The sequence below is a fragment of the Oryctolagus cuniculus genome, chromosome 17 (assembly GCF_964237555.1).
Source record: "Oryctolagus cuniculus chromosome 17, mOryCun1.1, whole genome shotgun sequence".
Classification (NCBI taxonomy): Eukaryota; Metazoa; Chordata; class Mammalia; order Lagomorpha; family Leporidae; genus Oryctolagus; species Oryctolagus cuniculus.
Genome location: NC_091448.1, coordinates 64,468,883 through 64,494,141, shown reverse-complemented (window position 1 = coordinate 64,494,141; position 25,259 = coordinate 64,468,883). Strand labels below are relative to the sequence as shown.

At 39.3% G+C, this 25,259-nt stretch overlaps 2 long non-coding RNA genes across 2 annotated transcripts in view; one reads left to right on the top strand and one right to left on the bottom strand.

The window, feature by feature from the left end:
* The window catches only part of LOC138846305 (uncharacterized), a 561,128-nt gene extending 551,241 nt beyond the window's left edge, over window positions 1-9,887 (top strand). The window contains exon 3 of the long non-coding RNA XR_011383774.1: window positions 7,467-9,887. This is a non-coding gene — a long non-coding RNA (uncharacterized lncRNA). The remainder of the gene's footprint in view (window positions 1-7,466) is intronic.
* LOC138846303 (uncharacterized) overlaps window positions 1-25,046 on the bottom strand; it is a 143,740-nt gene extending 118,694 nt beyond the window's left edge. The window contains exons 1-3 of the long non-coding RNA XR_011383764.1: window positions 24,754-25,046; window positions 22,413-22,466; window positions 20,991-21,052 (exon numbers count right to left, since the gene is read on the bottom strand). This is a non-coding gene — a long non-coding RNA (uncharacterized lncRNA). The remainder of the gene's footprint in view (window positions 1-20,990; window positions 21,053-22,412; window positions 22,467-24,753) is intronic.
* Between the last annotated feature and the right edge of the window lie 213 nt (window positions 25,047-25,259).

The window sequence follows — 25,259 nt, the reverse complement described above, 5'->3', positions numbered from 1 at the left end:
CATAGTAACTGAGAAGTTGAAATATGGCTAATGCAGTTGAAGAATTACATATTTTATTTTAATTAATTTAAGTCAAAATTTATATGGCTAATGGTTCCCATATTGACAGTGAAGCTCAAAATATTTTAACAATGAAAACACACACACACACAGGTTTTAAAGCAAAACTGTAAAATTTCAAGGAATATAAAGATAAATCTACACATGATACATAATCATTTGTAGTACAACTGGAGAAAGAAAACAAATATTAAAAGTAAAAAGGTTCAGACATTTGACCTGGTGGTTAAAAAGCCAGTTAACATGCCCACATCCCATATCAGTGTCTGATCTGAATCTCAGTTCTACCCCCCATTTCTAGCTTCCTGCTAATGTACATTCTGGGAGGCAGCAGGTGATAGCTCAAGTACTTGGGTCTCTGCCACCCAGGAGGGGACCTGAATTGGTTCTCAGCTCCAGTGTTTGCATGGCCTAACTGCCATTGTGGCATTTGGAGAGCCAACTAGGGGATCTAAGCTTTCTCTCTCTCTCTCTCTCTCTAGCTCTCCAACTAGGGGATCTAAGCTTTCTCTCTCTCTTCTCTCTCTCTCTCTCTCTCTCTCTCTCTCTCTCTCTCCTCTTTCCTCTCACTGAGAGTGTGTGTATTTGTGCATTTCTGTGTAACTAAATACAATTCAATTTAAAAAAAAAACTTTAAGTTAACTAATACATGTGGTCAAATAAATGAAAATAATTCCTTAAAAGAGGCTTTTATACAGTATGTCATAATTCTAAATGCATAGTGGCACTAGTCAGAACTATCAGATAAGCATGTAAGAGTTTCTTTTTCTTTCCTATCCCTCTCATTGCCTTTTCCCATGGTATTTCTGTCACCACCACCACCCTCAGCCACTGTCTCCTCTCACCAAACTCTTGTCACATAAACATGTGAAAGTGAGGAAAGTCCATCTTCAGTGGCAACAGTGTTAGCTCTATTAGGTACCAATGGTGGTACCAGATATGGATATAACCAGACTCAGCAACAGATTGTCTAAAAGAACTAAGAAAGGACAGGTTAAAAAGAAAGTAAATGGGTCATGTGATCAACTTTAGTTGAAGGTCAAATATGAACTTCAAATTTGTTGGGATTAATGTACTTGAATAAACAATTCACAGAGGCTTATGGAGATGTACATCACCACCTAAGCCTCCTAAAAAAACTCACTAAAAATCATTACAAGGTGAACATCCTTATCCAAAATGGTTAGGATTCAGAAGTGCTTCAGATTTTTAAGATTTTGGAAGATCTGCATAGACTTTACTGGCTGCACATCCTTTATCCACCTGCAGCGCTAGGCAGAGTACCAATACATTCCAAAACTTTAAAGTTGTTTTCGCCCATATGTGGTGTACAGTTCAAAAATACATGGCTATGTGTCCCTACATTAAATAATGGCTTTGTCTGTAGACCTCTCCTTTCTATTTTAGAGGCATTTCTCATATGCCCATCAGGGCTATCTGTTACCAGTCCATTTAATGCTCATACAGTAGTCCTCGCTTATGTGCAGTTTCACTTTCTATGGCTTGTTATGCCTGGTCAATGAGGGTCCAAAAATATTAAATGGAAAATTCCAGAAGTAAACAATTTCAGAGTTGTAAACTATACGTGGTAATGAGTGGCGTGATGAAATCTCATGCCATTGTGCTCTGTCTTGCCCAGTGTATCCATGTTGTGCACACTACCACCCATTAGCCACTTGGGAGCCATTTCAAGTCATCAGAGTGGCTGTTAGGGAGTCACAATGCTTATGCTCAAGGAAGCTTTATTCTGTTTAATAATGATTCCAAAGCACAAGAATAGTGATGTGGTAATTCAGGTATCTCACAGAAAAGCAAATTAAAAAGGTAAAACAGTTGGACTTATTAAAGAAAAAATATATACCCTGACGTTGACCTACATTAGGGATGAAACTTTTATCAATGATCTTGTGAGGGGAGAAAAAGAATGTCAGGCTACTTTAGCCTTGTACCTAAAATTACAGAAGTTTCAGCCATAGTGTGTGATAGTAAGGACTTAGTTTGGAGGGCCAAGGCGTGAATTTTCTGTGGTTTCATGCATCTACGGATGTACACAACACTCCTGAGGTCTTAGAATGTACTAGGGAATAAGAGGAGACTACTAGACATTAGCTTTTAGAAATCTCAAATCTATACACCTTTGTCATTTGCTCAGACTTTACACTTATTGCATATTTCAGTCTATTTGACATCATAAACTATCATCTTCTTAAATTTTAAATAAAGGGAGAAATGAGAAATAAGACTAAATGGAAGAAAATAGGATTGATTGGTAAAGCCTTCCTGTGATGAAATATACTTTAATCAGCAGACCTTTCAGCCATTCAATTATTCTCCTCTAAGTTTCTGATTATATTCTGGTTGGTTAGAGTATGCTGGTTCACTCTCCAAGTGACTACATCGGCTGGGGCTGGTCACTGCTAAAGCCAGGATCCAGGAACTTCATCTGGGTCTCCAACATGGGTGCAAGGGCCTGAGCACTTGAGCCATCTTCTACTGCACCATCTTTCCCAGAAACATTAGCTGGAAGCTGGATCAGAGTTGGAGCAGCCAGGATTTGAACTGGTGCCAATATGGGATGCTGGCACTATAGGCAGCAGTTTAACCAGCTGCACCACAGTGCTGGCTCCAGGAGTAGTATTTTTCTTACTAATTTTTCAAAAACAGCTTTTCCAAATCACAATGAAAGATTAACCATTTTCTTTTTATTTCCTTTTCCAAATTAAATTTTCATCAAAACTCTGTTAGCTCTAAGTGACCCTATTACAAAAATTTTAAACTATTTTAAAGTTCAAATACTTTAACAGAACCTAAATCTGGTCCTGATTTTCCCTTTGGTATATTAAATTTGCTATTGTGTTATCTATATTCCTAATAATTTGAATATTCCCCCAACAAATGCCATAAAAATTTAATTATATGACCACAGATATCTTTACTTTTATTTTATTTTTTGACAGGCAGAGTGGACAGTGAGAGAGAGAGAGAAACAGAGAGAAAGGTCTTCCTTTTGCCATTGGTTCACCCTCCAGTGGCCGCTGCGGCCAGCACACTGCAGCTAGTGCACCGCGCTGATCCAAAGTCAGGAGCCAGGTGCTTCTCCTGGTGTCCCATGCGGGTGCAGGGCCCAAACACTTGGGCCATCCTTCACTGCACTCCCAGGCCAAAGAAGAGAGCTGGCCTGGAAGAAGGGCAACTGGGACAGAATCTGGTGCTCCAGCAGGGACTAGAACCTGGGGTAATGGCGCCACAGGTGGAGGATTAGCCAAGTGAGCTGCGGTGCTGGCCCCATAGATATCTTTTTATGAACCAAATAGATGTTTCCAGAAATATTACTGTAAAATTGAGGTTTAACACCCCCCAAAATCTCATTTTTCTATACAGCCTTTATAGTAGTGCCATTAGGTGGTGATGGCAAAGTGACTTGGTCCGTACACACATGCGAGAGACCTAAATTGAGTTAATAGCTCCTGGCTTTGGTTCCAGCCATGACAGTCATTTAGAGAGTGAACCAGTAGATGGGAATTCTCTTTCTGTGTTTGCCTCTGTTTCTTTCTATCTCTGCCTCTGAGTTGAATACATAAAATACTATGATTAGAAATGGCATCTAGTGATATAAAAGCAGGAAAATGGTTGTGACCATGAGAAGCCTTGCTCTTTGTAGCATCAGCTGTTCTCCCATGTTGCTCTGTATTTCTTTGCATCTTATCAGCAGAATAAAACATTTATTTTTCTTGATAATGGAACATGTCACTGTACTCTCTCACAGAGAACCACATTCCAAAGCGATGACCCCACCTCTTGGATGCTAGTTTTGTTTCTAAATCAAAGATGCCACCTAGGGTGATTACTGATGCCATAAACAAGAGTGTCAATTTGTTAAGTCAACAACAGGAGTCACTGTGCACTTACTCCTCATGTAGGATCTCTGTCCTTAATGTGTTGTCCAATGTGAATTAATGCTATAACTAGTACTCAAACAGTATTTTACACTTTGTGTTTCTGTGTGGGTGTAAGCTGTTGAAATCTTTACTTAATATATATTAAATTGATTTTCTGTATATAAAGATAATTGAAAATGAATCTTGATGTGAATGGAATGAGAGAGGGAGCAAGAGATGGGAGGGTTGCAGGCGGGAAGGAAGTAATGGCGGGAGGAGCCACTTAATCCATAAGCTGTACTTTGGAAATTTATATTTGTTAAATAAAAGTTCAAAAAATAAAATAAAATAAACAAGATGCCATTGTATTTTCATTTTTCTTCTATCCTTGAACCTGGTTATAACACTGGGAAAATAAAATATGTTCTGGGATCCATTTCCACCTTCCTCCATAAATTCAGCATCTGGATCCCATCATTCCTCACCATGCTCTTTGTGTTTACGACTGCTCCTAAATTTGTAGGACCAGCAATCTATATTTCTGTGAGAAATAATACCAGCTACAAAGAACAGAATGTATCAGTGCCAGAACCAAACAGACCAGAACATTCGTGAAATTTCCTATTGACAGCTTAGAGAAATCATTAACAACAGTGCTGAAGTCTTAATAGTTTGGAATAATTTGGATAGAAAGAACTTAATATTTGTTTAATGCTTTTGTATTTCAGGTAATAAGTAACAGGCTTTAGATAGCAGTGTTAAATGTTTGGACCTTAGATTAAGACTGCCTAAGCTCTGCCATTTACTACTTGTATGGACTCAAAAAAGCACCCAAATTTCAATCTCCATTTGTTATAAAAGACAACAGTACAATTTACCTTAAAATCATATTATGAGTATGAAATAAGGTAACACCCATGAATCACTACATGTGTTGTCTGGGACATAGCAGATGAGGACTAATTACTGTTATTTTTTCATTATTTGCTCTAAAAACCCAAGAAAAGAAAAATAATGCTCAGTAAAGTAATGGACCTTGCAGAAAGAGCTAGCTACAACTACTAGCCCAGAGACCAAGATCGTTAATTTGCCATCTGTTTTCAAAGACTGTTCTCTTCACTATAAACTATCTAACAAAAACATCACCTGTGCAATGACTCTTGCAGAATACAAGAGGTTTTTCAAAAGTTCGTGGAAAATGTGCGTTATCAAAAACACTGTGCATGGCTTCACACATTTTTGTACCAAGGTAAATCTAGCTTCTTATTCCATTCTTCATAAACTCTTTGCAGTTACTTTGTATCTTTTTTCCATAAACCCCATTCTTAAGTGAATGACCTTGAAAATATGTTCCTAATTCTACCAGCTCCATCAGCCAGAATCAGAAGTGCCAACCAATTCCTATTTTATTTCCCTTTCTGCTACAATCAATTCCTATTTCTCTACATGTGTCCTCCTGAACCTGTTTGTTCCAATGTTCCTTGAATACAGTCGTGATTATATTAAGCACCAGGCATAACCTTATTAAAGGAAAAAGAACCTAGACAGGCGAGGTCTATCTGAACTGTACAGGTTGTGCCTTTAATCACCTGTATTGTGAGAAACCCACAGTCAGGTTCTCAACCTAATTGCTTACCACTCACGTCTTTTGAGTGTGTATTCCTGCTTTTCTGTGTTGTGCTTCTTCTTTTCTCAAATGCAAAGAAAACAGATTCTCCACCATGGACCATTACAGTCATTTCAGAGATAAAATACCCACGTGGAATGTTCCACAGCTCATCACTGATCCTATGATAAATGCTGCGTTCCCTTATCACATTTTATTAGTAAATACCTGCTTATACATCCTATTCTCAACTCAAATCTGCACCAACTTTCTTACCTCAACCCAATTACCACCTTTTGCACATTACTAAAATTGGTGAACATCTATTATCATTGTACATGGAAAGCCTAGCTTTAAAGCTAGGAAGAACTGTCTTCGAACTCTGAAGTTTGAATTTGTAAACCATATGTTCTTAAATTGTGTAAAAATCAATGACTTGCTGTACTAAGCAAGTGAAAATTATATAATGTAAGATACATAAAGTATCTAGTAAGTGCCTCTCATGGAGTCTGTATTTTACAATGCCTTCCACTATTGAAGATAATGCACAACTGTTTTGCTTGGCACATACTCCCTTTTTGGGTCTTTAATTTGGTTAGATATTTTAATAGTGATAGTTACAATTTATTTTGCTTAGCATTATGTGGAAAATTTAGAATCTCTCATGTTGTTGTTGCCTAGAGTTCTGTTTTCTCCTTACTGTGGCATGCCCTCATCCTAACACTTCCTGAGCTAGTGTTAAACTATGACTCAGTAATCTCAAATTGCACTTCCAAACACAATGTATTGCTCACAATACATGATCCTCAGCATACTTTGTGTACGATCCCACAGCTAGATACTTGCCATCTAAGAAGAACACATGGGAACACAGCAGGCGTGTTACACACATAAATAGAGCGAGGCTCACCAGAAATCAGTATTTCCAGAACACTCAGTATTTTCTGATATTCATTTGGAGTTCTTAAAAAGATTTATTTATTTCAAATTCAGAGTTACAGAGAAAGGGAGAGATGTAAAGAGAGAGGTCTTGGGGCTGGAGCTGTGGCTCACTTGGTTGATCTTCCATTGGTAGCACCAGCATACCATGTGGGCACCGGTTCTAGTCCTGGTTGCTCCTCTTCCAGTCTAGCTCTCTGCTGTGGCCCGGGAAGGCAGTGGAGGATGGCCCAGGTGCTTGGGCCCTGCACCCACATGGGAGACCAGGAGGAGGCACCTGGCTCCTGTCTTCGGATTGGCGTAGCACGCTGGCTGTGGCAGCCATTTGGGGGGTGAACCAACAGAAGGAAGACCTCTCTCTCTGTCTCTCTCTCTCTCTCTCTCTCTCACTGTCTAACTCTGCCTGTCAAATTAAAAAAAAACTTGGAAAAAAACACATAAAGATCTTCCAGCTACTGGTTCACTCCTCAGATAGCTGCAACAGCCACAGCTGGGCCAGTCCAAAGGCAGGAGCCAGGAGCTTCTTCCAGGTCTCCCATGTGTTTAGAAGGGGCCCAAACACTTGGGCCATCTTCTGCTGCTTTTCCCACGCCATTAGTAGGGATTTGGATTAGAAGTGGAGCAGACAGGATACAAACTAGTGCCCATAGAGGATGCGAATATTGTAGGTGGCAGCTTTCCCTGTAGCCCCTCAGATACCCATTTCTATTTTTGTGTAATTAAAAACATTCCTCTCACAAAAGCATTCAAAAATATTTACTAAAACTCTTTAACTGTATTGACTAAAATTTCTGCACCAGATTTTCACGTAAAGAACACATTCTGAACATTTCCAGAGGACACTGAATTTTTTAAACCCCTGACCTAAAAGACCATGCTTCCATTGAAACAATAAAGAGATATTTCATATTCCCTCTAAGTGTCTCTACATATTTTGATGTTCTCTTTTAACAAATGTTCTACATTCTTTATATCTGTTACAGGGAGCTGAGTACATTAAAGGAGAACAAAGGCCAAAGGCTTCAGTCTGAAATAATAGATGTCCTATAGACAGACATCAGTATTGTGGACTAAGTTGAAATAACCAGCGGCATGAATAAGCAAACGGTAAAAGGACAAACATTTGAATTGTTCTCAGATTTATATACACTGATTCAAAAACCTCCATTGCAAACTATTTAGATCATCCGTGGATCCTGGTAGGTATAACCACCAATGGGCCACTGGCTCCTTACATCGGATCTTCAGCTATGGCTCAGTCACCTAACCCTTCAGTTCTTAAGAGTGCAATATTACTCTTTCCTCTAGAATCCCACTCCTGAAGTAGGCAAGTTCTATTTATATGAACTAAATCAATTTTCCAACAAAATCATATTTCTTCTCTGATTTTTGCTTAATAAATGAATCAAAATAGATATGCAGATAAAATTTTAAAAAATCTGATCCCACAAATGTATGCTCCCATAAGAATTTACCTATATCTCATGGTGACTATCCTTTCTTCATCTCTTTATTTATATATATGATTTATAGTTAATACTTAGTTCTTGAGAATTTCATCATACTTCATATGATTAAATTGGAATGTCCATAATATTTTGATTATATATGCATATATAATATTCTAAACATTTATTGCTATACAGATTTTTGTAATTACTTTACAGACATTAACTAGTCTATAAGTGATATGAAAAAAGCAGGTAACATTAATTTGTTCAGCAGTAGAGAACAAGTTAAGTGCAGAAGAGTATAGTCCAGTAAGGCAGTTGCCAAAGTAATGACTCAGAAAGCATCACAGGGGTTCAAAGAAGAAATCAGCACTCTACTAGGTTTCAAGGGGTGGGTGGGACTGAAATCTCAAAGAGATAAAACATAAGGGAAGAGTAGCTTTAGCAACCTGTGTAAGCACAGGGGAAATTCAGATTGTTTAGTACAGTTCGCTTTGTCCAAGAGTATCCCTATAACATATTTGAGACTGCTACGGTGGAAAAATCCATAGAGTACTTTGAACAACAGTGAATTTACTTTCTTATTGACAGGGAACATTTCTAAGCAAACTTTAGAAGTCATTATAGAATGTTTCCCATTATTATGTGTATAATGGGTGTGAGGTTGACTGACTATTGGCAGCCAGGATAAGGAAGTGTAAAGAAATGTGGTCTACACATCAGAGTCAGAAGATGACATAAAATATGATGATGAACTAGGTGAACTCTGCTGTCTTACTTCGCTCACATTTTGATCTGTTAATACTTTTAAAATGTAGGGAAAAACCATCTCTTTCACGTCAGTTTTTAAAAGCCAACTTCAGGTCCTGTCATCATCAAGGTTTTTTTTTTTTCTCCTTGCATTTAGCATAGAATGGTCCCTATGGATATCCTTCCTCTATATTCCTACAGAGTTCATTACAATTACACCGAATGTTAATAATCTATTTTATTGATTTGTAAATGTTTGATAAATGTCATTTTCTCATATGGATTTTAGGTTTGTGGGTAGGTGTTTGTGCCTACTAAATCAGATACTACAGCATTAAATGTTTAAACATGCAACAGATTATATCTCTCTGATGAATGCATTGAAGATGGTCGCCTAAGGTTTATGAGAAGTATTTGCAAAAAGGACTCGGTGTCGAAGTTAGTATATTCACCTTGACGTTTTCTTTAAAAATATTCATTTGTTTATTTGGCAAATTAGAGTTAAATAGAGAGAGGGAGACTTGGATAGGATCTTTCACCTGCTGATTCACTCCCCAGATGGCTGTAATAGCTAGGGCTGGCCCAGGAAGAAGCCAGGAGGTTTTTCTGAGTCTCCCTTGTGGGTACAGGGGCTCAAACATTGGCTTTTCCCCAGGCCATCAGCAAGGAGCTGGATTGTAAATGAAGAAGGCAGAACAAGAACCTGCACCCTTATGGGCTGCTGGCATCACAGACAGCGGCTCCACCTGCTACACCACAATGCCAGTCTCTCACCTTGCTTTTTAGGAGGATGAGCAATTAACATATGATTAAAATGCTTTATGTATAATTAGTATATTTAAAATACGTAACTTTAAAATGTCTGACCCCTTTAGTAAAAAATGCTATATTTAGAAACAATACAAAAACATTATCAAACTGAAAACTTGTTTAGTAGGAAACTGGTAAATCTAAAACATATTCTACTCTTAAGATCTTACGAGATGACATGTGAAATCACAGACATACTGATAACAAGTCAAAATCTATTCCTTACATGGATGAATCAATGTTAAACAAATCTTTCAGACAACCTTTCTCTTCTGAAGTTACTTACAGATACACAGTCTATCAAAGGTAAAGGTATTTTTAAATTATCAACTCAATAAAATGAGTAAAGAGGGTTACTACAGTCACTTGAAAAAAATCTAATTCTCTCCATGTCTCCACAACCTAATTGTATTATTTTATATAAACAATAAAAATGGCCAACTGAGATTCACCAACACATTTGTAGAAACAGTCTGTATTTATGAAGATTCAATATTTTGATGTTTTGAAACCAAATAACAATGTATCTGCAAAAATTGATTCCAGAAAGTGTAGCAATGACTTAATTTTCTTAAATGTCACTTTTCATAATTTAAGGATACTCAATGTCCCCTAATCCTATTTGATTAATAAAGGGTACTATTAAAAACATATATCACAGGTATAGTTTTGAGTTTTATAGCAGTTTAAAGCTGACTTTAACATTTGTCATAGATGAAAATGAAGTATTTCATCAGTTGTCAGTAAAAATCGTATTTCATGTATATTAAAATATGAATTGTTCCCTACTGTGAAAGTTTTACAGTTCTACAGTAATATTAACAAGAGTTTATGATCATATATAATGTGTTGATGTGAAGTATCACTTAGATCTGTCCTTTCCTGCTTCCCTGGGTTATCAAATTCCCTTTCCCATTTGAGTACTAAATGGGAAGTGCTGGACTTTTAGTTCACCCACTTGAGGAAAATGTGGGCTATTTTTTAAAATCTTAAATCAAAAACACCTATGCAAAGGGCAGTCTTTCTTAATCTTCACCCAGACTACTGAAGAGGACAAAAGGCTTCCTTCACAGAAAAGGAAAGAAAAGGAGGAAGAGAAAAGCAAAAGGCCAGGCAAATGGGGTGCCAAGGATAGACATCTAGGGAGCCTTAATTGGGGACTCTGAACTTGTTCTTGACAACTCCCCACAATATATAGGAATAACCCGAAGTAACAGAGACTGGTACCACGATCCCTACATGGAATCCTCCAACCAACAGAATCTCCAGACACATTCTAATGTCTTAGAACTGTTAGAAAATACCAGAGAGAGGGTAACAGAGATTGGCCTAGCAAGGGGTGGACATAGAGGATGCCTTATTCTTGTGGAACTGAGACTGCCTAGGAAGGAATTCCTTCTCTGAGCTTCTCAGAGACCCAGAAACCATGGAAAGATGCTAGGGCTTTCACTAGCTTGCCTCTCCATGCTGTCACTCCAGTCAGTTCTCCAGAAGAGGAAAAATCCTGGTCAAGTTTGGAGATGATCATGTATTGAAGATCTAGGGGAAAGTAGTCATTTCTCTGTAGAATTCCTGACTTCATGAGACTGGAGTCGATGACCAGTGTGACTTGGAATGAGCCATACAGCAGAGCATGAATAATTCTGCTTATTGTTTCAAAAACCCACCTTCTCATTTTATTGTTCTTTTGTGATTCTTTTAGCTTCAATTTATTTCTGCTCTGAGCCTTCTTATTTCTCGCCTCCTGCTAATTTGCAGTTTGGCTTGTTCTTCTAAATTTCTGAAATGCATCATTAGATCATTTATTTGAGAAACTTCTCTTTCATATAAGCATTTAATGCTATAAGTTTACCTCTTAATATCTGGCTGTATCCCACAGGTTTTGATATGATCCAGAAATCACACTACTAAGTGTACACCAACAGACATGAACACATCATATCAAAGAGATTTCTGCACCACCATGTTTATAGGCTAACTCTTCACAATACTCGAAATACTGAATCAAACAAGGTGTCCATCATAAGAGGAATGAATAAAGAAATGTGATACACACACACACAAAAGGGAATATTATTCAGCTATAAAACATGATGAAATTCTATAATTTGTGTCAAAATGGATGCGACCAAAGGTCATCGTATTGAATGAAATAAGCTGCACACAGAAAGACAAACACTGCATGTTCTCTCCTGTAATGGGAGCTAAAATTAAAACAAAGTATAAAAAAACAAAAACAGATAAATGCCAGTCTGTATTGTATTGTTGCAGATAAATATTATCAAATTATTTTATATCTTTGTCAAACCAATGGTAAAGAATGATGTAGTACTGTATATTTAATGATCTGTTTATGTAAAAAATTACTGTATATGAATGGAATGAATATCTTTTCATTTGATTATTGTTTATAGCCCTTGCCTACATTCCTGCTGAACTATGGTCCTTTCACTTCTAACTTATTGATCTGTGAATTTAGTGGATCATTAATCAGTAGATTACAGTTCTTCTTAGGAAGGAAGATGGAAGAATGGAGGGAAGGTGGGGAGGATGGAAGGAGGGAGGAGAAAGCAAGTATCTTTATATTTTTAGAATTGTATCTAAGAACTGCACTGAAACTGTTCTTTTCATATTACCATGAGAATTAAAAGGTCATGAAAAAGATGTTATCTGATCTGAGAATGGCATGCCTTTGAAAATGAGTAGCAGGATACAACCAGATTCAGAAAACAGATTGGGTGAAGATCCTGGTGGCCACAGCCAGGAGATAATTGGCTGCAAATAAAGACAGCCTCTGTTTGGTTTGTTTTCATTTTTCTTAGTCTTACACAGTGATTCTACTCAATCCCAGCCTTCCTAACTACACTCCTTTAGGAGACCTTGAACATTATTTTCGAAGTTTAGAGTCAGCAACCGTCATAAGGAGGAATAAAAACAGTTGAATTTTTCTAATCTCAGTTCTACATGAGCCTGTTTCAAACTGAAGCAATTGAAAACATTACCAGGGTTAACTGAATGTAGTGGATTGGGACAGAATCACTTGCAGATAACTTGCTACATGGGCAGAATGAAGCTTCAGACCCAGGAGTATTTCATGTAACTCATGTTTTACATTTATTTATATGACAGAAAATATTCAGTTATATTTGCTATTCAAATAAGTCACACTGCTTATAATCAGTTTATATACTGTTTATAATCAGCTGTTATTCCCTATTTCTATTGGAGGAAAAAACTTTTGGATCAGAAAATACTTTACAATTTAATGCATAATTCAGTTGGGGGATGAAAGATAATGGTTTCCTATCTATAGGTTCTAAAAATTGCAATAGAAAGAGAAAACTTATCTCAAGCACTAAATACTATTGCTTTCTTCTAGTCATTAGTTGAAGAGAAGTTCTCATGTATAAATGGATTGCTAACAGAACAGAGCATATAATCATTTTTTAAGTATATTAGTTTCATATGCATGACTATTTTAACCCTATATACTTGTGACTATTTGTCCATTCATGAAAGTTTGAATAGTTTGCCCTATCAACATCCTTAGTTTTACAGTTTTAAAATAGATGTCCCTTTATACTGGTGATTTATGCCTCTCCAACACAAAGAAAACAATTTATGCTATGTAAATTCCTGGAAACAATCATGCCATGTCTGCCATAGCAGTAGTGAAATTGTGAAGAGAAAGGACCATCCATCAACATTCAAAGTGCAACTGGAATAAGCCTTTTCTTCATCCTTCATGTTTCCTAAGTATATTAATAAGCAGGGTGTACCCATTTAAATTCTGAGATGAAATATATAAAATTTATATATATATATATATATATATATATATATATATATATCTTTCTTTTGGGATAATTTGTATCCTATTTAGGATCTTGCCTATTGAAGCTTACTGGCTGCTCCTAAACCCATGATTTTTTACTAGTGGTTATACTAAAAAAAAATACTGCTTGAATGAATGTAGGTTAAAGGAAAGACTCACATAAGAGATGTACTTTGGTAGTTAACTGTGATCTTTTGTTCACAATACCTCTATGCCATCAGAAACCTTTAATACCTTTTGGATAAGATCAAGTTTAATACCTCTGTGTTTCAAATTCCTTTGTCTTCCTAAGCTAATGATGGAGATAGTCAAAGTGTTGGAAACCAACCTATTGAGTAGGCTACTTGAACTCATGCTATCCTAATGTTGTTTGGTACAGGATAGCATTTCTGAACTTGGAATTTTGTGATGTTTGCAATTTTTATCAAAGTCCTACAATAGCTCTGAAAATTTAAAAAAGGACTCTAACAAATTTTTTTAACTTTTATTTAATGAATATAAATTTCCAAAGTACGACTTATGGATTACAATGGCTTCCCCCACATACCGTCCCTCCCACCCACAACCCTCCCCTTTCCCACTCCCTCTGTCCTTTCATTCACATCAAGATTCATTTTCGATTCTCTTAATATACAGAAGATCAGCTTAATATACATTAAGTAAACATTTCAACAGTTTTCTCCCACACAGAAACATAAAGTGAAAAATAATAGATGATTTTTTAAATGATGATGAAATCAGATCAGAACTATTGTCATGTTTAATCCCAGTGAGAGTCAAGTTGGGAATTGATAATTTCTTTCTTTCTTTTTTTTTTTTTTACAGAAGATCAGTTTAGTATATATTAAGTAAAGATTTCAAAAGTTTGCACCCCCATAGAAACACAAAATGAAATATACTGTTTGAGTACTCGTTATAGCAATAATCTCAATGTACAGCACATTAAGGACAGAGATCCTACATGAGGAGTAAGTGCACAGTGACTCCTGTTGTTGACTTTACAAATTGACACTCCTGTCTATGGCCTCAGTAATCTCCCTATGCTCCAGTCATGAGTTTCCAAGGCTATGGAAGCCCTCTGAGTTCTCCGACTCTTATCTTGTTTAGACAATGTCATAGTCAAAGTGGAGGTTCTCTCCTCCCTTCAGAGAAAGGTACCTCCTTCTTTGAAGACCTGTTCTTTCCACTGGGATCTCACTCACAGAGATCTTTCATTTAGGTTTTGTTTTTTGTTTTGATTTTTTCTTTCTTTTCTTTCTTTTTCTTTTTTTTTTTTTTTTTTGTCAGAGTGTCTTGGCTTTCCATGCCTGAAATACTCTCATGGGCTTTTCAGCCAGATTGGAATGCCTTTAGTGTTGATTCTGAGGCCAGAGTGCTGTTTAGCAGGACATCTACCATTCTATGAGTCTGCTGAGTATCTCGCTTCCCATGTTGGATCACTCTCCCCTTTATTCTGTTGGTTAGTATTAGCAGGCACTAGACTTGTTTATGTGCTCCCTTTGACTCTTAGTCCTTTCATTATGATCAATTGTGAACTGAAATTGATCACTTGGAATAGTGAGATGGCATTGGTACTTGCCACCTTGATGGGATTGAATTGGAGTCCCCTGGTATGTTTCTAACTCTACCATTTGGGGCAAGTCAGCTTGAGCATGTCCCAAATTGTACATCTCTTCCCTCTCTTATTCCCACTCTTATGTTTAACAGGGATCACATTTCAGTTTAATTTCAACACTTAAGAATAACTGTGTATTAATTACAGAATTAAACCAGTCATATTAAGTAGAACAGACAAAAAAAACTAAGAGGGATAATGTATTAAGTTGTTCATTAACAGTCAGGGCTATGCTGATCAAGTCACCATTTCTCATAGTGTCCATTTCACTTCAGGAGGTTTCCTTTTAGGTGCTCAGTCAGTTGTCACCAATCAGGGAGAACATATGGTATTTGTCCCTTTGGGACTGGCTTACTTCACTCAGCATGATGTGTTCCAGATTCCTCCATTTTGTTGCAAATGACTGGATTTCATTGTTTCTTACTGCGGTATAGTATTCTAAAGAGTACATATCCCATAATTTCTTTATCCAGTCTACCGTTGGTGGGCATTTGGGTTGGTTCCAGGTCTTGGCTATTGTGAATTGTGCTGCGATAAACATTAGGGTACAGACCGCTTTTTTGTTTATCAATTTAAACTCCTTTGGGTAAATTCCAAGGAGTGGGATGGCTGGGTCGAACGGTAGGGCTATATTCAGGTTTCTGAGGAATCTTCAGACTGACTTCCATAGTGGCTTGACCAGTTTGCATTCCCACCAACAGTGGGTTAGTGTCCCTTTTTCCCCACATCCTCGCCAGCATCTGTTGTTGGTAGATTTCTGCATGTGAGCCATTCTAACTGGGGTGAGGTGAAACCTCATTGTGGTTTTGATTTGCATTTCCCTGATTGCTAATGATCTTCAACATTTTTTCATGTGCCTGTTGGCCATTTGCATTTCCTCTTTTGAAAAATGTCTATTGAGGTCCTTGGCCCATCTCTTAAGTGGGTTGTTTGTTTTGTTTTTGTGGAGTTTCTTGATCTCTTTGTAGATTCTGGTTACTCACCCTTTATCTGTTGCATAGTTTGCAAATATTTTTTCCCATTTTGTCCATTGTCTCTTCACTCTCCTGACTGTTTCTTTTGCAGTACAGAAACTTTTCAATTTGATGCAATCCCAATAGTTGATTTGGGCTTTGACTGCCTGTGCCTCCCGGGTCTTTTCCAGAGATTCTTTGCCTGTGCCAATATCTTGAAGGGTTTCTCCAATGTTCTCTAATAACTTGATGGTGTCAGGTCGTAGATTTAGGTCCTTCAGTCTCCCACTGGGTTGCCTAAGTTATGGAATTGTAGTGTCTCTGGAGAGTACTCACATGAATTCTGTGAGTTCTCTCCCCCACCGTCTCTTTTTTCACAGTCTCAGTTCAGTAGCACCACAAATTTACTAGGTCCTAATCTCCTGTTAATTCGCCCCGCCCAGAGTCAGGTTTTTCTGCTAGGCTCAGGGCCGGTGCAGACCTGAGGTTGCTCTGCTTATGACGTATGTCCAAGATGGCGCCTGCTCTTTGTCTTGCTCGCCCTTGAGATGTGAGCAGAGAGAGAGAAACCCGTGTCCGTACCAGTCACCTTTTTTTTTTTCTCTCTCTCTCTCTTCCAGTTAGCCTGGTGAACTTTCCCCCCCAGGGGTCGTTCCCTCTAGTCTCCTCTCTCCGCTTGCCTGCTGGTGTCTTGGGCTATTGAGGTTCAGCTCACCTCGTGTTCCAGCGCTGGTGTGTTGAGTCTGCCGCTGGTGTCCCGAACTGTGGGCTCCCACGCTCTCCACGCAGGTCCACTGTGAATCACGCATTCGGGAAGAGTTTCTTCTGCTGTTTCCTCCCCTACTCTTCCTTGAACCTGCAGTATCTCCACTTTTATTAAACTGTCTCTCCCCGGACTATCAGTGTGCTCCCTTCCTATTCCGCCATCTTGCCTCCTCCCTATCCAACTGAATCTTTTTAAAACCCTTGGAATATGAAACTTGAGTTCTCATTTCTTACATGTAAAACACATCAGATATTCCATGAAGTACATGCCTTGACCAATCCCTGTAACTAATAGCTCAATGAAGATTCGATCTTCCTAAGTGTCTTCTAATAACATTCTTACGTATTCTGAGAGTCAAGATATGAATTTACACTCAGGCTATGTAAACTAAACAGGACTTCAGCAGGGAACAGAAATTACACATCAAGTATACACATACCGAAAAGTAAACAGTACAAAGAGATGAACTTTACTGTAATTATTTCTAGAAAGAGAAAATTATCAGCATGTCTATTTCTCAAGGGGGGAAGAGAGGGAAGGAGTAAGGAGAGGTCAGGGCAAAGGGGCCATGGAGAGAGGGGACAGTTAGTTCTCTGAAGGCACTTAGCTCACTGGCCAGGCACAGGATAAGGGGTCAGCAAATGACCATGTATGGTACATCCGTACGTTGGAGTGAGTCCTCTATAAGGACATAAACAGTATGGTCAGAACCAAGAAAAACACATCAGGTATCATTAAGGCCACGGTAGGTTTGTTTGGAAGATCTACTGGAATCAAATCATTTTACCAGTGGACCTCAGAATACCGGAGTCATGTAAAGTACAGAAAACTGATATCTAAACTATAAAGTGATTTGCCTGTCATTACAACATAAGGACTGCCATGACAGAGATGATCTCCTTAATAAAACTTAATAAAAAACTCACGATTCAACTGTGCTGCTCAGTAACTTGCAGCAAGTCCTTTTGAGCAGAAACACATAAAGTCATTTAAGAATAATTACTGCTAGCGATTTGGACTGTACATTAAGAGCTCTGTGTTGTGGAAAGAAGCAGCCATCAAAGAAGGATGTACTTTTCTCTGACGGGAGGAGAGAACTTCCACTTTGCTCATGGTCTTGTCTAGATACTAATGGGGACTGTGGATTCAAATGCCTTCCACAGCCTTGGCAGCTCATGGCAAGAGTCTTGGGTGGTCACTGACATCATACATAAGAATGTATGACAACAGGAGTCACTGTGCACTAACTTCCCATGCAGGACCTCTGTCCTCACTGAGTTGTATTAGGAGAGTTAACTGTAAAACTTGTTCTCCAATAGTTTTTTTAAAATATTGTGTGTATGTGAGTGTGCAAATTGTTACAATCTTTGCATAATATAGAGTTGGTCTTCTGTGTATAAAGTTAACCAAAAACAAATCTTAATGGAGAATAGGACTGGGAATGGGAGAGAGAGGAGGAGGTGCAGTGGAAGTGGGGGTGGGAAGGCAGGTATGGTGAGAACAATCACTATATTCCCAAAGTTGTACTTATGAAATTTGTACTTACTAAAAGTTTTTTTAAAAAAAGTTCTGTGTTTTAGTTATAAATACTATAAATAGTGGTAAATGATATATAAATGTAAAATTCTAATATATTTAAGGTATATACACATTTATTAAATATTCCACATAAAATACTGCATAATATATATATATCTTTTTCATTATCTTTCGCAGATAATTTGATTCTATAGAAATTAACTGAATTCCAGTTAGAATGATTATGTGGTGAAATTTAACCTAAATCTTAAGACTACATTTGCAAATCAAAGATAGGTTTCTGGGGCTTGGCATTGTGGCAGAGTGGGTTAAGCAGCCCTGTGCAATGCCAGCAAACCACCTGGGCATCGGTTCCAGTCCTGGTTGCTCCACCTCTGATTCAGCTCCCTTCTATTGTGCCTGGGAGAGCAGTGGAAGGTGGCTCAAGTCTATGTGCCCCTGCACCCTTGTGAGAGACCCAGAGTGCCGGGCTCCTGGCTATGACCTGGCCTAGCCCCCACCCATGTGGCCATTAGGAGAACAAACAAGCGAATATACAATCTCTTCATCTTTGTCTCTCTGAAACTCTGCCTTTCAATTAACCAAATTTTTTTAAAGATATATTTATTTATTTAAAAGTCAGAGTTACACAGAGAGAGGAGAAGAAAGAGAGAGAGAGGTCTTCCATCCAATGGTTCACTCCCCAATCGGCTCCAACAGCCAGAGCTGTGCCAATCTGAAGCCAGGAGCTTCTTCCGGGTCTCCCACAGGGGTGCAGGAGCTCAAAGACTTGGGCCATCTTCCACTGCATTCCCAGGCCACAGCAAAGAGCTGGATGGGAAGTGGAACAGCCGGGTCTTGAACTGGTGCCCATGTGGGATGCCAGTGCTTCAGGCCAGTGCATTAATCTGCTGCGCCACAGTGCCTGCCCCAAATAAATATTTTTTTAAATAGGTTCTTATAAAATTCTCAAAGTCAGATTTGAACAAAGGGTACTTCCTAAGCTGGGGCTCTGCTTACACACTGACTTGTAACAGAAAAGGTATTCGCATTCCCGCCAGCACAGGCAGCACTGGGAGGAAGAAGCGTGCAAGCCGAGAGCAGGAACCTCGAGGTCGACAGCAGTGGAGATGTAGGACGACAAGATTCGTTAAGGTCACCACCGTTCTTGCACTGCAGAAGCCCACATGCCCAGGTTAACACAAAGGATTTCCAAAAGAGGAACATGATCAACTCACAGTGATTTCAGGGGTAACGCAGTCAAGCGACTATTACTGATAGACTCAATAAACTACAACTCGATCCACACCACTGACCAAACGCATGGAAAATTTCTTAATAGACGCATGCCTCTCACATGCTCACAAGGGACAAGAAAGAACAAATTGTGAAGGGCGTTCTTAGCCTTTCAGACTTGGTTGCTCTGACATGCAAACCACAGCCTCATCATGGAGCCTCTCCCTTCAGCATACAAAGCATGTGCCTGGGGTTATCCATAGTCCTCCTTTCCTTTTCTTCAACTGTCTCCTACGGCTATTAAGCCTTTGACACAAGAAAAAAAAAGATCTATTTGTATAACAAAATCAACTCTTGATTTCCCCATCTTCTAAAGATTAAAAATTTGCAGATGCTGGAGGATGAAGGAGAGTTGGCAAACTCCTTTTTCTAGTTAGTACTTCTCTAACTTTATGGATGCCACCTGAGGCTTCAGAGTGGGGTTCAAGATACCCACACAGGAAGGGGTGTCCAAAAAGCTTATGAAGATGCATATTATGAACAAAACGGTGCATGGACTCCCAAGGCGTCTCGCACCCAAGTAAGCTTATCTTTTCCTTTCATTTGCCCACAAACCTGTCGAAAGCCCTCCCTTGCCCACGGACTTCCTGTTTAGGCTGGTACTGGTATTTGTTCCTTTGTTTTATCTCATTAGAGCTAGAGCGAGAAAGGCCAAGCTGTGTCCTCTGTGACACTGGCCTGGGTCTCCTGGCCCCTCCTTCCCGGTGCTCTCCTCAGCCTGATGGTGATGCCTCAGGGAGGTGGCCTGGGAAACCATCCGCTGAACTGTCATTCGGAAGTGGTTTACCTGGGTGATGCCTCCAACTATCACTCCCCATCAACTCCCCCCACACACTCCACCTTCCTCTCAATGTTTCTGTGTGTGGTAAATACAGGGGAAAGTGGACGTTTGATCCTGTGGAACAAGGAACCCTATTCTCCGTCTCCACCTGTGCTTGCTTAGGTTAACACAGGACCAACCAGATTAAAAACAGAAACAAAACTGGGAAGATCTCCCTGTTGGCCTGAGTGCAAGAATGCACAACGCATTACCGGCACAGGATAGGTCCTGGAAGGTGCTGAGAATGGCCACAGTGTCTGTTCCTGAAATGCATTCCTGCCCAGAAGCCTGGGGGACAGCAAGTGACCATTGCCCCCACTCCTGCAGGTCACCCTGTGATATGCTGCATTCCGTTCACATTCTACAGTCAGCACCCACATTCTATTAGGCCCTCCAGACTTCACCCCCTTTAAAGATAACACAAGGTTCTGCAGGTTGGGCAAATAAAAACACTCAAGAAAGTATACGTAACAGCTCCACCTACGACCATTAATGGTACAACGAAGTCCCTTCTCTTGGTTAGAGATGCAGCTTGTCCCACAAATGACAGCAGTGGGATGTACACAGTCTAAAACAGAAGAGCGAGAGGTGCAGCATTGCGAGCTCAGCTCAGTGGCTGGGCTCCGCGTGGGAGCACCTGCCACACACCGTCAGGAATGCCTAAGCAACGAACAATCTCACAGCATTACTTACCCTCCCTTGATGTAGTCAAGGAAAGAAACTTCTGTTTCTACCAAGAAGGAGCGTAACGTTACCTGGAAAAGAAAGCCAGAATTAGCTCTAGCAGAACTAACTGTAACCCCGAAGGACATTTTTCCCCTAAAGGACACAGAGAAAACCCTACTTCCTAGCGTTTGGAAAAAGCACTAAATATATGATAGTTTATTAAAATCTGCTAGGACTGACTGCTCTTACGTTGAAAATTAGCACAAGAGACTGGACCAGAAAAGAAGAAAAAATTAACTCCTTTCTATGACCAGTTTTCTCTCTTTGAAGAACAGCTTGAAAATTGTCTAAGAGGACACTGTGCTCCTTCTGATTTTAGATCAAAGGGGAGATGAAAGGGCGCTGGAAAATGGTTCAAACTGAAAACCCAGAGTCAGTGAGCCACCCTGCAGAGGGAGGGGCCCGGCGCTTCTGACTCGGCTCTGTGCACGATCATCTACCCTGTGGGTGTCCTGCCTCTCAGGAATCCTTACACAGGAACACAGAGAAAACTCAGATTTTGCCTCTCCAAAGGAAAGTTAATCTCAGGGGGAAAATTTCAGTATTTTTTTACTCAATAAGAAGATTTCTTTTTTTTTTAACACAATTTTCAGATACATTCATCTTTGCACCCTACTGCACTGATTTAGCACAGCGTCCATTCCCACAGTTGTAACGTTTAATGCATTATCAACGAGCACCTTCACACCCTGTAAAATAAATCTACTTAACAGTTAAGGGCGACATTAAGGGTATAGTCTTTCTACCGTTTTTTAAAAAATTTTATTTGACAGATAGAGTTAGACAGTTAGAGAGAGAGAGACAGAGAAAAAGGTCTTCCTTCCGTTGTTCACCCCCCACCACAATGGCAGCAACAGCCGGAGGTACGCTGATCTGAAGCCAGGAGTCAGGTGCTTCTTCCTGGTCTCCCATGTGGTGCAGGGCCCAAGTACTTGGGCCATCCTCCACTGCCCTCCCAGGCCACAGCAGAGAGCTGGACTGGAAGAGGAGCAACCAGAACTAGAACCTGGTGCCCATATGGGATGCCTGCACCACAGGCAGAGCATTATCCAAGTGAGCCATGGCGCCGGCCCCAGGTCTTTCTAAATATGACTTGAACTTTTCCATGTCTGCCTGATTCTCTGTACTCTGACTCCAATGAAGAACACACGAGCTTCCCTCCAGGAACTCAGCCCACAGGAGGACCTGCAGGAAGCCAGGCCACCAGCCCCAGCGGGTGTGCTCCCCTGTGATCACTCCCTAGGCAGGCGACTCCTGTGTCATGTTCACAGTGCAATCCTACGTGAAACAAAGCCCCAGTCTTACTTGTTTCCAGCCTGATTTAAAATGTCCACTTGGGCTTTATTCATTAATTTTAATGTTTAATGGGTAACACAAAAATTGACTTACTGTTCCAGAATTCGTATACTTTTTCTTTTTTCCTTTCTTTTTGGGATTCACCACCTAAAAAAACAGATGAAACAATTCAAACCCGTTAGGTAATTTTGAAGACGGTAGTTTAATCGGCTGCCTTGGCGTCTGGTGCAGGTATTGCTTTACAAATGCTTTGAGGACTCCTGGCCAGTTATCTGGGCACTGCTTCTCTGCACACTTGCTGGGGAGACTCGGGAAAGAGAGCTTCGTTTGTCAGAGGTACTCTCCTCACTCACCTGATGCACTGAGTATCTTTTACCATCTGCTTCTTGGGAACAGGTTGTTAACATCCAAGGCCCACAATAATTATTATTACTTTCTAGAAAATTTAAAGTGACGCATATCTAAGAAATGTAGCTTGTTAGAATTAAATACCCTAATACAACAGATCACCCAACATGTGAATATCTAAGAGGTTTACCAACCTATCAATTGCTTCATCATATTAGTAATTTCCATGGAATGCCCATACTACCTAGTAGGTAGTCTATTTTATTGACACAAGACTGATTTTTTTGACCATTGGTTTCGTGAAGAAGTATCAATGCAGTATCAATGCACTCCTACATTTGAACAAAACTGAAGGCACCAAAGAACAAGAAAGAAGAGCGCCACCTGTCAATCTCACAGGATTAATAAAATACAGTAGTGCCTTAAGAGGCTCTGCCAGCTCTTCTCAACCCACAGCATGGGGACAGCACTTGACCGGGAAAGAAAGATGAAAGACTTTATGAGTAAGTACTATTTGAGCCAGAATTTATTAACGTAAACCAGGGTTCCAATAAAAATGAAATGAACAAAGACAGCAGTCTAGAAAGGGTTTGACTGAAACAGAGGTCACAGACAAACAGATTCAAAATGAGTCTGAAATAGTGAGTGGGAGCCATGTTGAGGAGATCCTAAATATCAGTGCGCAGGGTTGGGACGCTCTTCAACTGAGGTTTCAACCAGAGCACAGTCTACTCAGTCGACAGCACAGAGATCCACGCAGAGAAACTGGAGACAACAGTCAGGATTCTATTTCTAACTACCTATGAAGAGGTAACGAGGCACTGGATAAAGCAGTGCCAGGAAGCCTGGCTCCCAAGGAGAAGTCAGAAAACAGATTAAACTGGATTAGGACCACCACTACAGAGGGCCTATGTCAGCTGTACTTCATATGTCTGCCTCTCCCATTACACACTGACATTTTCTAGTCATCTTTGTATCCCCAGAGGGATACACAAAATATGGACTATGGAAGACATTTAGTAATTTTTACAAGTGTACAAATTAGTGTGTGGAATACTTAGTGCAGTAAGAAGGTGGTAGGTGAAGGAGACTCCTTCACTTTTAACTTAAAAGAGGCCAATTTTAATGTCCACTCAGCAGAGAAAGGTTATTATTCTTGACGAAACACTAATAATAATATTTTCCTTTGACCCCCACAAGTATTAAATTATAGGAACACAGCAATACCACAGCTCAAGGATGAACAGTGCTAAACTACGCCAGGTGTCCCAACACATGCTTGCTGATCAACTAGTGGAGTGCTTTAAGGCAGAAGTAACTACTGTGGACTTGCTTTAATAAATGGATTTTTTTAAGATTTATTTATTTCAAAGGCAGAGACATACAAAGTGAGGAAGAGACGGAAAAAGAGATCTCTTCACTAGTTCGTCCCCTAAGCCAGGAGCCAGGAACTCCATCCTGGTCTCCCATATGGGAAGTGGGCCCAAGTACTTGAGCCATCCTCTACTGCATTCCAGGCCCATTAGCAGGGAAGTGGATCAGAAGATCAGCAGGGACTTCACTGGCATTCCAAATAAGGGCACCAGAGGTGTCACAAGCAGCAGCTCAATCCAGGGCCACACTGCAGGCCCCAGCATGATTTCTTATTGACTGTGCATGGCCTTGTCACTCCCTCTAGTTTGCACGTGAAAGAGAGCGAAGGCACTCTGCAGATCACAGGCCACTGTGCAGTGCCACTGATCACAACTGAAGCACATTCTCTTTTCTTATTAGGGAAGTTTTGGTGGGCAAGTTGGTAGGAAGACAAAATATAAAAGATGAAGCTTAAAAAATTAACATATCCATACTTAATTTTTAAAGTTTCACATGCAAAAATTCAAGATCACTCCAGATTTAAAAGGCCTTGGGACTTGAAGAGAAATAATATCATTTAGTCTAAGAAACAAGTTGGCTAAAGGAATTTAAATATTCTTAAAATCATATATTGTTGCTAAGTTAACCTGTGGCACTTATCCTTATCCTTTGCAAAATCCATATTTTTAAGACATAGAGTTACTGAAAGTGATTAAAATAAAATGCTTCTCACCTCGTATACATTGAATTAGGACTGCCCTCTAGAATGTTCCCGGTAGTTTGTTGTAAATTCTCCAATGATATCGTGACTAAAAAGGAAAAAAGTATACATTAAGTCTAGTGATCGTGGAAAAAGCTTGCTATTATTATGCATGTAATAATTAGTAACTCTAAGAGATGGATATATCATTTTCCTCTAATTGAAAATCATGTATATACAAGTCTTATTTTTATTAATATTCAGATGTGTAGTCCACCAAAATTCATTTTTACATAGGTATATTAGTATTAAGATCTGCAATCTCAAAAATATTATTTGTTATTAAAATAATTATTTAATAGGATGAAAATTGGAGACACTCCAATTCATTCATCAATGAAGTAATCAAAAATATACAGAAATCTTCAAACTTTCCTGTGGCTGGGGGTAATAAGACACCACTACAGAAAGAAATGACATGCTAGCATGTCTAACAGTCACCAATCTGCTCTTTAATGACAGCAATTAACAAGTGTTTT